This window comes from Balaenoptera musculus, chromosome 8, assembly GCF_009873245.2.
Source record: "Balaenoptera musculus isolate JJ_BM4_2016_0621 chromosome 8, mBalMus1.pri.v3, whole genome shotgun sequence".
In the NCBI taxonomy this organism is placed as follows: Eukaryota; Metazoa; Chordata; class Mammalia; order Artiodactyla; family Balaenopteridae; genus Balaenoptera; species Balaenoptera musculus.
Window position 1 is genome coordinate 69,828,026 of NC_045792.1, and position 14,708 is coordinate 69,842,733.

Genomic DNA, 14,708 nt, shown 5'->3' on the forward strand with positions numbered 1-14,708 from the left:
CTCCTGTTGATGGACATCTGGGTTGTTTACAATTTGTGGCTGTTATTAATAAAATGGCTATGAAGACGTTTTGCATGTCTTTTGGTGGACATAAGCACTCACTTTTTTGGGTATATACCTAGGACTGGAACTGCTGTCATAGATAGGCATATGTTTAACTTTAGCGTATAATACCAAATAATTTTCAAAATCGGTTATAACTATTTATACTCCCACCAGCAGTATATTAGAGTTTCAGTTGTTCTACATCCTCACCAACATATGAGGCATTGTCAGTCTTCTTAATTTTAGCCTAAATGCTCTATTTGTTAATTTTCTGAAACCTGACATCTTACTAAGGGTAAATCAGAATATATATTATCCTTCTGTCCTCAAAGTGTGGTCCTAGTCAGCAGCCCTGGGGAAAGCAACAATGACACTACCTGGGGGCTTGTTAGATATACTGAATCTCATGCCCCATCTAGACTTACAGAATCAGAATCTGCATTTTAGTAAGATCCCCAGATGATCTGTATGCCCACTAAAATTTAAGAAGCACTTCTCTAGATGATAAAGTGTATAAATTCTAGAATGGTTTAAATATTCCCTAAAAATATTTCCAATGGAATCTCTATTAATGAGCAAGGTATGTCCCAGTACACATCCCTTACACGAATTTAACTACCAGGACAAGATTCTAGAATGTATAACTGACCACCTACAGGGACAAGAGGTAATCATTAGGACCAAAACATTGGTTCACAAAGAATATCATATCAACCTCTTTTGTTTCTTTTTCAGAAGTACTTTATTGCTAGATGAGTAATGCATTAGAAACAATGTATCTGAATTTCAGCAAGCCATTTGACAACCAGTCTCCAATATGCTTGCTATACTGTAAATGTCTTAAGAGTAGGATGTTGTTTTAATCACCTTTGTATCTCTAGCATCTATCTGGCATATAGAAGATACTAAATAAATGTTTCTTGAATTTATTTAATTAATTAAGCCTTATAGATATATGAATAAATGCATGCTCAAACAAAGTTTCTAATAATTAATGTGGTTTTTTTGTTTTGTTTTATTTTGTTTTGGGGGGTATTTTTGGCCATACCTCACAGCTGCGGAATCTTAGTTCCCCAACCAGGGATTGAACCTGGGTCCTCCGCAGTGAAAGTGCAGAGTCCTAACCACTGGACCACCAGGGAACTCCCTAATTAATACGTTAAATGACAGAATCAAGATCCAAAAAGGTCTTAACAAAAATTTTAAAAACATAAGGAATAAGAAAGAGAATATAACCATAGATAGGAAAAAGAAAAAAAAAGAGAATATCATGTCAACTTTATGCCGATATATCTTTTAAATTACCAAAACTGACTCGATAAAGCATAGAAAATATGAACAGACCAATAAAATACTGTTAAATACCTATCTCTTTTAAAAGTGTGAAGACCAAATGGTTTTACAACTAAGTTTTTTTAACTTGTAAAGAACTGACAATTCCTATGCTCTCCAATAGACAAAGATGGCAGTAGACAATTCCTGTGCTTCCAGGGGATAGACAAAGATGGGAAGCTTCCAATTCATTTTATGAAACTGTCATGACCCTACTTTCAAAACTCTATAAAGATAGCATAAAAATTAATGAATACAGACACACACTGATATATTGTGTTCAGTGATATAACTCATATATGCAAAATTCAAATTCAGCAGCATGAATATATGTACATGTATAAATATATACTATAAGTAGCTTATTTGAGGAATACAAGGCTAGTTAAGCACTAGAAAATCTATCAACATGTTTTATAGAATACTAACTAAAACTAAAAAATAAACAAATTATTTTACCAATAAATGCCAAAAAATACTTGATGAAATTTTAAAAGCATACTAAACCAAAAAATCTTAATGAAGAAAGATCAATCAGGGACTTCCCCGGTGGCACAGTGGTTAAGAATCCGCCTGCCAGTGCAGGGGACATGGGTTCGAGCCCTGGTCCAGGAAGATCTCACATGCAGCAGAGCAACTAAGCCCGTGTGCCACAACTACTGAGCCTGCGCTCTAGAGCCCATGAGCCACAACTACTGAGCCAGCATGCCACAGCTACTGAAGCCCACACGCCTAGAGCCTGTGCTCTGCAACAAGAGAAGCCACCGCAATGAGAAGCCCATGCATCGCAATGAAGAGTAGCCCCTGCTCGCAGCAACTAGAGAAAGCCCGTGCAGCAATGAAGACTCAAGGCAGCCAAAAGTTAATTAATTAATTTTAAAAAAAAAGAAAGATCAGATCAATCTAACCAGAGAAAAATCTATCTGGAATAAAGGCAAGCTCCTGCACTTAGCTCCCCACACCCAAAAAAAACTCAGCTGCTCAAGTATAGGATGGATGAGACATGGTAACTAAAAGGCTTGTGAGTTTTAGTTAGCAGTAAGATTAGTGAATCAACAGCATGATGTGGCTTCCATAGAAATTTAGGCTCCATTAATAAAAGAATATTATCTAAAACAACAAAGGTGATAATTCCACAGTATAATGTAATAGTAATACTCTTAGATTCAAATCCTGACCATTGTGTTTTAGTAATGTCACCTTAAGAAAATTACTTAGTTTCTAACCCTCATACATTGTTGGAGGGAATGTAAATTGGTACAGCCACTATGGAAAATGGTATGCAGATTCCTTAAAAAATTAAAAATAGAACTACCATATGAACCAGCAATTCCACTCCAGAGTTTCTATCCAAAGAAAATGAAAACACTAATTCAAAGAGCTGTATTCACCCTTATGTTCATCACAGCATTATTTACAACAACCAAGACATGGAAGCAATCTAAGTGTCCATCGATAAATAAATGGATAAAGAAGAAATAGATAGATATATACAATGGAATATTACTCAGTCATAAAAAAGAATGAAATCTTGCCATTTATAGCAACATGGATGGATCTAGAGAGTATTATGCTAAGCGAAATAAGTCAGACAGAGGAATACAAATACCATACAATTTCACTTATATATGGAATCCAAAAAACAAAACAAAATAGAAACAGACTCATAGATACAGAAAACAAACTGGTGGTTGCCAGAGGGAAGGGGATGGGGGATTGGATGAAATAGGTGAAAGGATTTAAGAGGTACAGACTTCCAGCCATACAATAAGTGTCATGAGGATGTAATGTGCAGCATATAGAATGTAGTCAACAATATTTTCATACCTTTGTATGGTAACAGGTGGTTACTAGACATTGTGGTGATCATTTGGTAATGTATATAAATGCCAAACCATTATGTCGTATACCTGAAACCAATATTATATGTCAACTATACTTCAATTTTAAAAAAGAAAAAGAAAATTACTTAATTCCTGAATCTCAGTTTCCTCATCCATAAATTAGAAATAATAATACATACCTCACAGGGTTAAGGTAAGACTTAAAGGAAATACCACTTGGTACATAATATTGTTTAATATATAAAACATAACTTTTAAACAAATTATCCAAGTACTCTTTCATTCAGTAATATCTACTGAGTGGTTTTAGGTTCCAGGCATTGCTCTAGTCACTAAAAATTAAACAATGAACAAACAAACAAAATTCCTATCCATGTGGAGATTACATTTGAGTGGAAAGGGGGAAGTAACATCTCTATCATTGCTCCCCCAGCATGGACTGGATGATCATGTACATGAAATCTACTGTACTGAACACTTTCAACTCTGAGATTCCATGATGCAAACTATGAGTTTATGATTTGAGGTATAAGCACTACAGGTATACACAGAAATGCATTCTCAAGTTCTAATCTATCCATGAAAGGCTTATAATAACTATCATACCACTGCCATCTCCTCTGGCACCATCACCATGTCATTGCTGGTGCAAAGGGGCAGGCAGCCCCTCTGATTTCACAGCTGCCCTTTCAGATACTGTATATCATCTATGCATTTAGATGCTGAACTCATAGATACCTCCACTGCCTCAGCTACTTTCCTTTTCTCCACCGGTACCCTCTCCACCAGGGAAACTGCATGGAGTCATTAGTGGAAAGAGCTTAGCTTTTGCCAGCAGACGAACTTGGGTTCAAATCCTAGATCTAACATAGCCAGTCTGCTGACCCCACTAGGAATCTTCTGGGACCTGGAGTTCAAGCCTGCAATCCCTGGCCCATGTTTGGCTGAGGCTGAGCTCCTCCCAGAGGATGCCACCTGGGTCCACAGGATACTTGAGCCTGCATCAAAAAAAGTCTTGAGGGCAACAGAAAGTTACCAACTCCACACCCCAATCTCAGCCAGCTGCCTCCACCCATAACCTTCTAGGGCCTAGAAATCAGGTCTGCAATCACTGGCCAAGCCAGGCTGCATCTGGATCCTCCCTGTGGGGTGCCTCCTGGGTCAAACTCCCTGTCTGCTAGCTGCCACCTCTTTAAGTTCACCACTGATTCTTCAGTTATTGCTACTGTCAAAAATCTAGCCCCAAGAAAACTCATACCCAAACTCACTCTGTACCCAAGTCAACTACTCTCCATAAATTACGAAACTCAAAAATTAAGATGTTGACCTTATAGTAAAGAAATATTAGTTCAAGTAGATTTGTTGATTTGCATTTGAAGAGGTTATCTAAGTACCTATTACTATAGAACATGAGTATTCTCTCTCAAAAGTACTGTAGAGTCATTGTGTTGGGGAAATTGTAGCATAATTTTACATTACATTCTAGTAATATTTATTTTTACCCCTTCAATAAAGTATTTGAATATAATACTCTTTATTTTTAGCCAGATTCTCCTTTTAAAGACATTCACTTTAATAATAGCTAATGCTTACATGGCACCTACCATGTGCCAAGCACTGTTCTAAGCACTAATATTTAATCATTTAATCCTAAAACAACCTGAAGAAGTGGGTGCAATCTTACAGATAAGGAAACTGAGGCCTAAAGAGATCAACATAACAGGTCCAAGGTAAAGCCAGCAAGTGGTGGAGTATGCTCTCAGCCAAAATGTCACAAGCTCGCTTTACCCCAAACTAATTCTCCAGCACTGTATAGGTAAGAGAAATAAAATTTGAGTCAGCAAAGAATTACTACTCTTCAGAATGCTTGACAAAGGAAGCTAAGAACAGGTTTTAAAACATAATCTTAAAGATGGGGAAGGGGCAGGAGAACAATAAAAATTCAAGGGAGGAGAATTTTTTAAACATTTGGGACAAGAGGACATTCAAAGCACCAGTATTTTCAATCTTATTTCGCCCTAATATTGACACCTATGCATTCTATGCATCTACCTTCAGATTGAAATTATTAATAAGTGCTTAAAAAGAATTTAAGCATCTATATATAAAAAGAAATTTAAATATACTCAGTTCTTGCCTAATGGCTGCTCACTGTCTACCGCAACTGACAGTGAGTTGTAAAACAACAACTGAGAGATAACTGGCCTCACTGGCCTTCTTCTACATTGCTGGAACAGATGGAAAGAGACACATCAATTCAGAAAGAAAACTTAGACATGTAATGGAGAGTGGAGAGAATTAAAAATAAATAAATTAATTAAAAGGTAAAGAAAATAGGTGTGTCTGTCTAATTCCAGAGAGAGATCTACTGCTGCATACAATAAATGTCAGGGGTGGTGTGCCTTTAAGCCAAAAGCCAATCACCAGTGACCTTCCAAGATCTTACTTATGTAACAGGGTGCCCTCCCTTAGCAGAAACAGAACCTTGTAAGCAAAAGAATGCAAAAAATAATGGGTCATCAAGTGGAAATGAACCATCTAACTGGTCCAATGGAAAAAGAATGTGAGAGTTTCTTTATGTGAATGTGAAGCTGATAGATATACAGACAGCCCTCAATTTGCATTACACTGTGTTAACTGAAACTAGTGCATATTGGATCCAGGTCCTCACTTTGCAAGGTTCTGCAGTAACTGAGATCAAACCAAGACATCCAAACTATGTAAAACTGAGATCAGAACTATGCAAAAGGAGGATATGGTTCTGATATAGATGAGTTTCAGTTCACATCGAGCCTGCAGACAAGGACAGCCTTAATAACCAAACTTACTGAAACTCAACATCACATAATAATATGTTCAGCTCCTGATTATCCTGATTATCCAAGCTCCCAATTATCTAGCTTGTAGATTATCTGGGGGAAATCTCATGACTTACGTGCCTATTAGAGGCAGCTGTATTATATAGCAGAAATACCATAGGACTTCAAACCAGGACATCTGGGTTTAGATTATGGTTCTGCCATTTAATGACTATGTGACCTTGGGCAAGTCATTTTCCCTCCCCAAACCTTAATTTCTTTGTCTGTAGAATGAGGATAATGACATATATCTCCCAGAATTGTTATGCAAATGAAATAATAAAATAATCACTGATGTCTAATGAGAGCTTACAATGTATCAGGCACTCTTCCAAGTGTATTTTGTATATTGAAACCTCTCAAAAACTATGATACTCAGGTTATTATCTCCATCTTATGAAAACACCCAGAAATATGTGGCTATTGCCCAATATATTTTTGGTGATATGCATCTGTTTCATTACTCAGTATTGCCTCCATCCATGGCAATGAATAGGTACTAAAAAGAAAAAGAAAATCTGAAATCTGTTCATTTATTAGATGCTTCAAAAAACTGTTGAAAGAAGAGAATCAAGTTCTTACTGAAAATAGGGGGGATTCTTATTCCTAGAGATTCCTTTATCCTCCTCCTCTTGAGTGCTAGTTGCACTCTAAGATTCTGGAAGAGATTAACTAGCAGACTTCAAAGACAGCCAACTCTGTTGGTGACAGAAACCATACTCAAAAAACCTGGCACTGTCCACCGCTGCCAGCCTGGCCAAACACATGCAATGGATTGATGGCTGTATCCCAATGCCCTGTCCTTCTTGTCCAGCCCAAGCTCCTTCAGAGACACAACCCTTCAGATGCTAATACTTCCTTCCTAAAGTTCTCCCTAGCCACTTTAGGTTAGAAAGCAAGAGCACTGTCTAGGATCACACTGTGGAAATATACTTTATCAAAGTTGGAAGGGTGAAGGGAAGAAGATAAAAATATTTTACAGTTTTTGCTCATTAATCAAACCAGCATGAATTCACTTATTAATTAGATTCCTGGCCATTTGTCAGTTTAGAAGACAGAGAGTGGACATGGTGCTTTGAGGGTGATATACAGAACAGGGAACTTCAGTGAAAGCTCTGTATAGAGGCAGCACAGAGCCCTATCCCAGAAGGGTATCAACAGGATGTTAGAGATGAAACCTCTTTGCAGATCATCAAACTTCCCATTCTACCAGTAAAGAAACTGAGTCCTAGAAAGAAGTGATTTCGCCAAAGTCACCAAAAGTTTATTGGCAGAGCTGAAACTCCCAAACTGGGTCCTTGCTACTACACCAAGCTGCCCAACAAATATACCAAGTTAGATAAAAGAGGGAAAGGGAGAAGAGAAAGCTGAAGACAACGTTAGCCTATAGCCATCCCTCACTGCTGCCTTACTCACTTTTCCCAACTTCTGCTCTGATTGTACCTAAATCCAAGGAAGGCTGAGAACAGAAGCAACAAAGAACCCCAGGCATTCAAGGGAGTAGTGATGCTCCACTTGGTCCCCTCCCCTGCAACATGATAAACACACTGAACTATGGAATCTCACTGACCCCTTCATGCCAACAAATGACTCAGATTGTTTTGCCTTGCAATAAAAGGTGGCTTAAGTGCTTCCTCTCTCATATCAGAGCCCTATAAAAATGAACCCCCATACTGATAAATCTGTAGCCCTACTCCCTGTCTCAGGTTTTCAGTGACTGGCTACATTCTTCAGTGGGATCCTGTCCCAGGAGAGTGTTTCCTGGAAACTATGCTTTTCCTCCTTGATTCATCACACCCTCACCCCTCCTTCTCATTTACTTTTCTATTTAAGTGGTCTCCAAAGTAAGCTCACACATCCCAGGAGTACACTATAGAAATACACTGGTGTATATTTATTTATTTAAAAAGTGAGAAAAACTAATCCTCACTTAAATTTAAATACCGATAATCAAACATAAATATGTCACATCCTGTACCAGAGGAAACAAGAGTAGTCTGATTATTGATAATATTACTTAGTTTTTAACTAAATTAACCCTGAACAAACACTCAAGTGGCTTAAAAAGATCCTTCCAAAGAGACCACAGTTTGAGGATAATATTAATAATATACACATTAGTGACAATAATACCATGACCAAGCTAACACTTGTACCATAGTAGTAGCCCTTTATTATAGGATAAAACAACAATGATCCAAACAGATCTGATAAGAAATAGGCCAAGATTTTTTTTAACTTATCAAAAAGACAATTTGAGATATAGATTTATATCTAGTATCATTAACAGTGTACCTTACCCTACTGTACTTTGAGATGTTAAATAATAATACGAAGCCATTACAATCAGTAAGACATTTAAAAACAAAGCAAACAGATATAAATTTTTGTACTTGCTGCAATTTTTCCAATAATGTTTAAAATCATACAATACTCAATCCAATATTTTACAAAATTTCACCAAACTTATGTTAAATGTTTAGAAACCTCTTCTGAAGTTCCTTAGTTATAAAAGACAAAAAGCCACATGCTATTAGAAAAGTTCTTGTTCTTCCTGCTGCTATAAAAATAGCTAAAAATAATACACAGAAAACAATATGCAACATTTAAATACATTTCCTGGCTAAAAAATCAGATCTGCCACAATGTACATCCCTGGGTAACCATTTAACTAGAATGCAATGTGAATGATGTCCTTATGGGTTGTACAGTGAGTAGTGCCACAAACGATGTTGGAAGTTGCATAGAAAACGTGGCTGTAGATTTGAAAAAGAAACTAATGTCATGTAGAATGATTGGTTTTCAGATAATGAATGTACATATTTTTGAACATGCCTCAGTTTATGATCTTTGATAGGCAAAGTACTACTTTTGAGTGAGTCACCAAAATATGTACCAAAGAAGATATAACCTCAACAGTGTTACTTTTTAAATAAAAGTAATTTTTAGGGAAAAGTGACTAAGTGTAACTACTGGTGAAGTGATTGCCCTGGTGGGACTAAACGGAAAAAATTAGGGATAAGATTACAGAGATAACACCATGGACTAACTACATCATTCATAGCCAAGCAATTTCGGCACAATGTTAAAGCCAAGTGCTACATGATGATGCGATTACTTTTAAAAATAAACCTATAAAACACGGTAAAATCTTTACAACGCTTTGAAATGAGATGAGGAGTAACCGTGAGAATTGTTTGCGCTACCCACAGTTTCCACTGCTTATCTCACGGCAAAGTTTCCAAACTTAAGGATAAGGAACAAAAAAACTTGTGTACCAAATGTGTTAACCTTTTATGTGATGACAAGTAGCTGTGAGTGCATGTTATCAAATAGCTAGACTAGACTAGATAGATAGATGGACAGACAGACAGATACATACATACATACCATCAAACAAATTTAATCTGTCTCTTCAAGGTGAAGGTGATATTTTATCAAATGATAAAGTAAATGCTTTTCAAAACAGATAAATTCTATTTAAAAAGTATTTTAAAAACATGTTTGGAAATGATTCCATCGTAGTGTGATTTTATTACCAAAAATTCTATGTCTATCACCTACAAAAACTTTCATCTGTTTTCAATTTAAAAATTGGCAACAGAATATTCTAACCTGTTTAATGCTATTCCAAAGAGTTTCAATGTGTTTTTGAGCCCATTTATTAAAAATATGGTAAAAACAACTGATTGTCATCAGAGAAGATAGAGATTTACTAGCCACATTTTAACAAACTTTTTGCATATTTTGTGTAAAGGATTAATAAATTAGTATCACATGTTACTAAGTGCAAACAATAATGTACTTCTTCCATTTGGATGTATTTTTCTTTCTGAGGTATTAGTTTAGTTTTAGCTGTGGCAGCATTAAAACCATGTAGCAAAGAAAGCCGAACCTAGAAACTAATCTTTAAATCACTTTATCACCAAGTGTTAAATTAAGACTTTTAAAAATACCAAAGCATATAACAGAGTTTGGGGGAACCACAGTTAGTTTTTAAATATTATTTATTCTATCTATACCTCTTTCAATTTAATATCTATTTATGAATGTTTTATAGCATATACTACCACAATAGTACATGTATAAAATTTTAAATAAATATGGACATGTATTAGGGCACATGCTCATAAATATTTCGCTGGTGGTGTGCCCTATCCAAAAAGTTTGGAGATCACTATTCTATTATAGTCAGAAGTTCCCCCAAATAAGCCTTAAAATTATCTTGTCAAGAGGAATTCTTCCAGGCTCACCCTTACCAACAATACTGTCCAGTTGTCCTTAGGCTAACCCAGCCACTTAAGATTTCTATTTCCTTCTCTCCTTAAACATCCTAAATTATGATCTTTTCACCTCAGCTACTGAAAATGCTACATTCACACCAATCAAGCAGGGAGGATACCAACTAGTGCTACTATGTGATAACATTCAAACAAACATTTTATTAATAATCAAAGTTATTTACTTTTAAGATGCAATAGCAATATACATATTTAAAATTAAATAGAAGCTTCCTTTGAAACAATTTAAGATGTCCAAATAATTTAATGCCCCTCCTACTAAACATAATAAAATTATATTTCTATTTTTAAATTACCCCAGATATAAATTTGTTAAATAAGCAAAACTAAAAACTGTATAATCATAGCCTCATAAGGGATAGGGAGGGTGGGAGGGAGGGAGATGCAAGAGGGAAGAGACATGGGGATATATGTATATGTATAGCTGATTCACTTTGTTATAAAGCAGAAACTAACACACCACTATAAAGCAATTATACTCCAATAAAGATGTTAAAAAATAAGTTAATAAATAAAGGACATTGATACAAATGTCCTGTTTTACTGGGATTGTAATAGAAACCAGTGTATGCATAGATCAGAAAGGAAGAAGAGAATGATCCAAAGATGTGAAAGTGGTGCTAACAACATTCAAAAGAAAAAATCAGCATACAATATGAAAGGGTATACATTTCCATATACTTTACTCTCGCCCCTGATGATAACATGAATGAGTTTTCCATGTGGACATAACGAAGAAATTAAACACAAAATTTCATAACTAAGACATGACTAATTATGATGAGTGCTTTGGAAAAGGTCCCAAGGTGTCATAATTAAAGGCTGAGGTATTTTTCATTCTTTCCCTGCCATGCCATACACAGAATTAAGAGTTGCCAAGTTCACTAGTCCCACCAAATGTAGGTTGCTATATATATTTTCCTTGGAGAAAATAAGCCTGTTACAAATTAGTACACAATTTAAAACACGTAAGTATTCAGGGTACATGACCCTACCTTAGCAGGCCTGTAAATCACACAAATCTATACAAAAAGTACAAATGTAGGCATTCTCTGGAACTGTTGTCTGTAAAAGTTTAAAGGGTCTAACCTCAGAGAAGCTGAAAATTTCTTTTAATAATGCCTTAGAGTATTATATTAAAAAAATAAAAATTAAATATAACATGCAATTTTAGTTGGTTTCAAGATTAAAATTCTTTTTTAAACCTCAATATATCTATTTTCAATATGCATCTTTACAGTGGGAAAAGACTACAGTTAAGAAATTTTAAAATACACTATATCCAATCTCCTGGGATAAACCATAATGCAAAAGAATATATAAAAAAGAATGTCTATATGTGTATAACTGAGTCACTTTGCTGTACAGCAGAGATTGGCACAGCATTGTAAATCAACTACACTTCAATTCTTTAAAAAAGACAACCAAATTCAAGGCCACTGCTAGCGTCATCTTATATTTTGCTTGTAAACTCAAAATTCAGAAGTTGACTAAATGGAAACAAGTGTAAAAAAAAAGAAATTTTAAAATAGGCCAATTTTCCTCCAGTGTGTATTTGGATCTTCAAACTCAAGAGTAAAAAATGTTCCTGAGACTCAGTTAACTAATATGCTGTGTTCCAAGTTTGTTAAACTTTGTTCAGTTGCTATATTATTTCAGTTTTTATTTTCTTTTTGCTTGGGCTTTTGTTTCTTATTAAAGAACTCAACTGAAAGTTGTAAAGGAAAATGTTCTTTAAAGCATCATAACTAATTTAATATGACTAAGGGGATGTTTTTAAACTGTTTTATAGAATTTTCACATCTTTTTTCCTCTTTTTTACTCAGCTTCAGAGCCTTTCTTTTTTAATGGAGAAATTTCATCATATTTTTCATGGCATTATCAACACTTCGAGTCTACAGCATACCAAAGCAGTGGTAAGGAAAACAGTAGGTTAAGGTCATTGGAGAAGAGGGCCATAACTTCTCGGGCCTATGTGACCACAAAGCCCTTTTCAGAAAGTGATTATGTCACAAAGTCATATAAGCTGCAAAATCTCTATAGGTGTATTTAATTTGGAGAAACAAGTTATTAAACACCAGAAAACTTCCAAACCAAAAATAGAAAAGAAGGCCTGTAGCTCAGAGAAAAGGCCTTCAGAAAGTTATTAGAAAACATGAGATCCCAGAGTACAAGACTATAAAGGGTGCGTTTAGCATCCTTATTTGAAATTATCAAGAGTAGAGAGGGGTTGCTGCTGCTACTACTACTTCTACTACTGCTAATGTTCATCATCATCATTATATAATAATAATTTGTATTTCTTCCCCAAAATTTGAATCACTCTGAGGATTAATTTCTTTTCACATTATCCCTCAATGAAAAAGAAGTTATGGAATATGCCAACTTTATAGTTGGAAAACTCAGAAATAACACCCAGATCTAAAAATTTCCAGATATCTCCCTTTCTCTAAGACCATGCTTGCCAATTGAAAAAAAAAAGTTTTTTACAGTGCAAGATACAAGATTTCATTAATTCATGGTCCAGATCATCAGTTCATATATTAACAAGCCATTTATTTTCATTTTCATACTTAGTTACATATTTGAAGGAAAGCAATAATTTGGAAAACTTCTCTGTACCTTAAAATATACTCACAATGTCCCTGACCACAAAATTGAGCTAAGAAAGAGAAATGCAGAGGTTAAACTGCTGGCCTATGGCCACTTCACATTCATGATAGGCATGGCCTTTCTAGGATCACAAAGACACAAATATGAGACATTTTGCTATCAGACTTACAAAATAGTCAATAATACCATCAAATGTTTCCCTCATGTCCAATGCTCTTCAGGATGTTACTTCAAATAACCTAATTAACCTTTATGACACAGCCCAAAGGCCATTTCCTACTAGAAGCTTTCCTTAACATAGGTACTTCTGCTCTTATACATATCTCCATTATAGCAACTAGCACACTGCATAGAATTACCTATATTCATACCTCCTCACTAGGATCAATCATGCATTTTCATCTTTGAAATTATGTAAGCAAGTGGTTCTCACCTTTTCACCACCAAGGGTCCTTTTATTAATCCTCCCTCATAAAACCCATATTTTGAAAAAGTGTTGTCTTTCAAACTAGCCATACTTATTATGTTATAATTAAATCATTTCCTAATTTTTAAATTAAAGACATATATAAACTGACATTTAATGTTCCTGATCAACAATGTATTATTCATCTGCATTCAGTATACGGAAAAGCAGCATTGGTTTGGCTCTGGAAATAAGTATGACGATAAAATAAATGAGCACTGACATTATATAAAAGAGATTGGGGGAAAAAAAAAGGCCAAAAATGCCAGCCCTAATTTATGACACGCAAGCTTTGTTTATAGTGAATAATATCCTGAAGCAAAACCCAATTGAAACAGTTATTCCTATCAAGTAGGAAGTTAGACAGTATGACTGGTAAGGTTATCTACCCTGTATACCTTTTATTGAATGAGGCAATGAATATGAAAGCACTTTGAAAACTGAGTTCTATAAAACACATGAGAATTAAGGGCCCTTTTCATGCTACAGTTCTACTACTGATTACTTATAACTATTGTGAATTAATCCTAACACAGTTGCCTAGAACTGTTCTAGGCACTTCTATATAAATTATCTTCAAACTTAATCTTCCCAACAACCCTATCTGATAAATTCTATCACAATCCCCATTTTAAAAATTAGGAAATTGAGACTTAAAGAGGTTGCATAACTTTTCTAAGGTCGCTCAACTAATTTAGGAAATAAGACTTCAAAGAAAAGATTCAAGAAATAAAAATTGCAAATTTAATTTTGGTTTTTTCACATGTAGGTGTGTCATTCAAATGAAGAATATGCTTCCATTTTTTTCTTAAAATCAAAGCAAAAAAAAGCAGGTTAAGATGTATATATTTGACATTCAGAACTTCCCAGTGTTAATCACTGAAACACATAACCAAAGAAGATTATAAAATCTCCTTCTTTGCTGGCTTTCCCAAAAAAGAGAGCTTCTTAACTAATTCGAATGGAGAAATACACCCCTGGAGGAGGGAGGATGTCAGATGAAATGATCTTTCAAAATCTCTTCTAGCCCTTAGAACTGGAATATTCTCAAATTTGAGAGCTGGACATCCAAACTCTGCATTTAGTCACTACTCTGCCCCAAGTCTGAGAGACTACTAACTAATTCTTCTTTCTAGGAAAGAAAGAAAGGAGCATGTATTGCTGTGAACATTTCATATAAGAGGAAAAGAAATCAATTATATAACTTGCCAAAGATTACACAACAAGTACGTAGTAAAGCTGAAATGGG

General features: G+C 35.2%; 1 protein-coding gene and 1 non-coding gene across 13 annotated transcripts in view; both read right to left on the reverse strand.

The window, feature by feature from the left end:
- The window catches only part of SOX6 (SRY-box transcription factor 6), a 621,895-nt gene that overhangs the window by 598,247 nt on the left and 8,940 nt on the right, over positions 1-14,708 (reverse strand). The window lies entirely within an intron of this gene.
- On the reverse strand, positions 1,115-1,187 carry TRNAE-UUC. Its single transcript has one exon. It is a non-coding gene; the product is annotated as a tRNA-Glu (tRNA).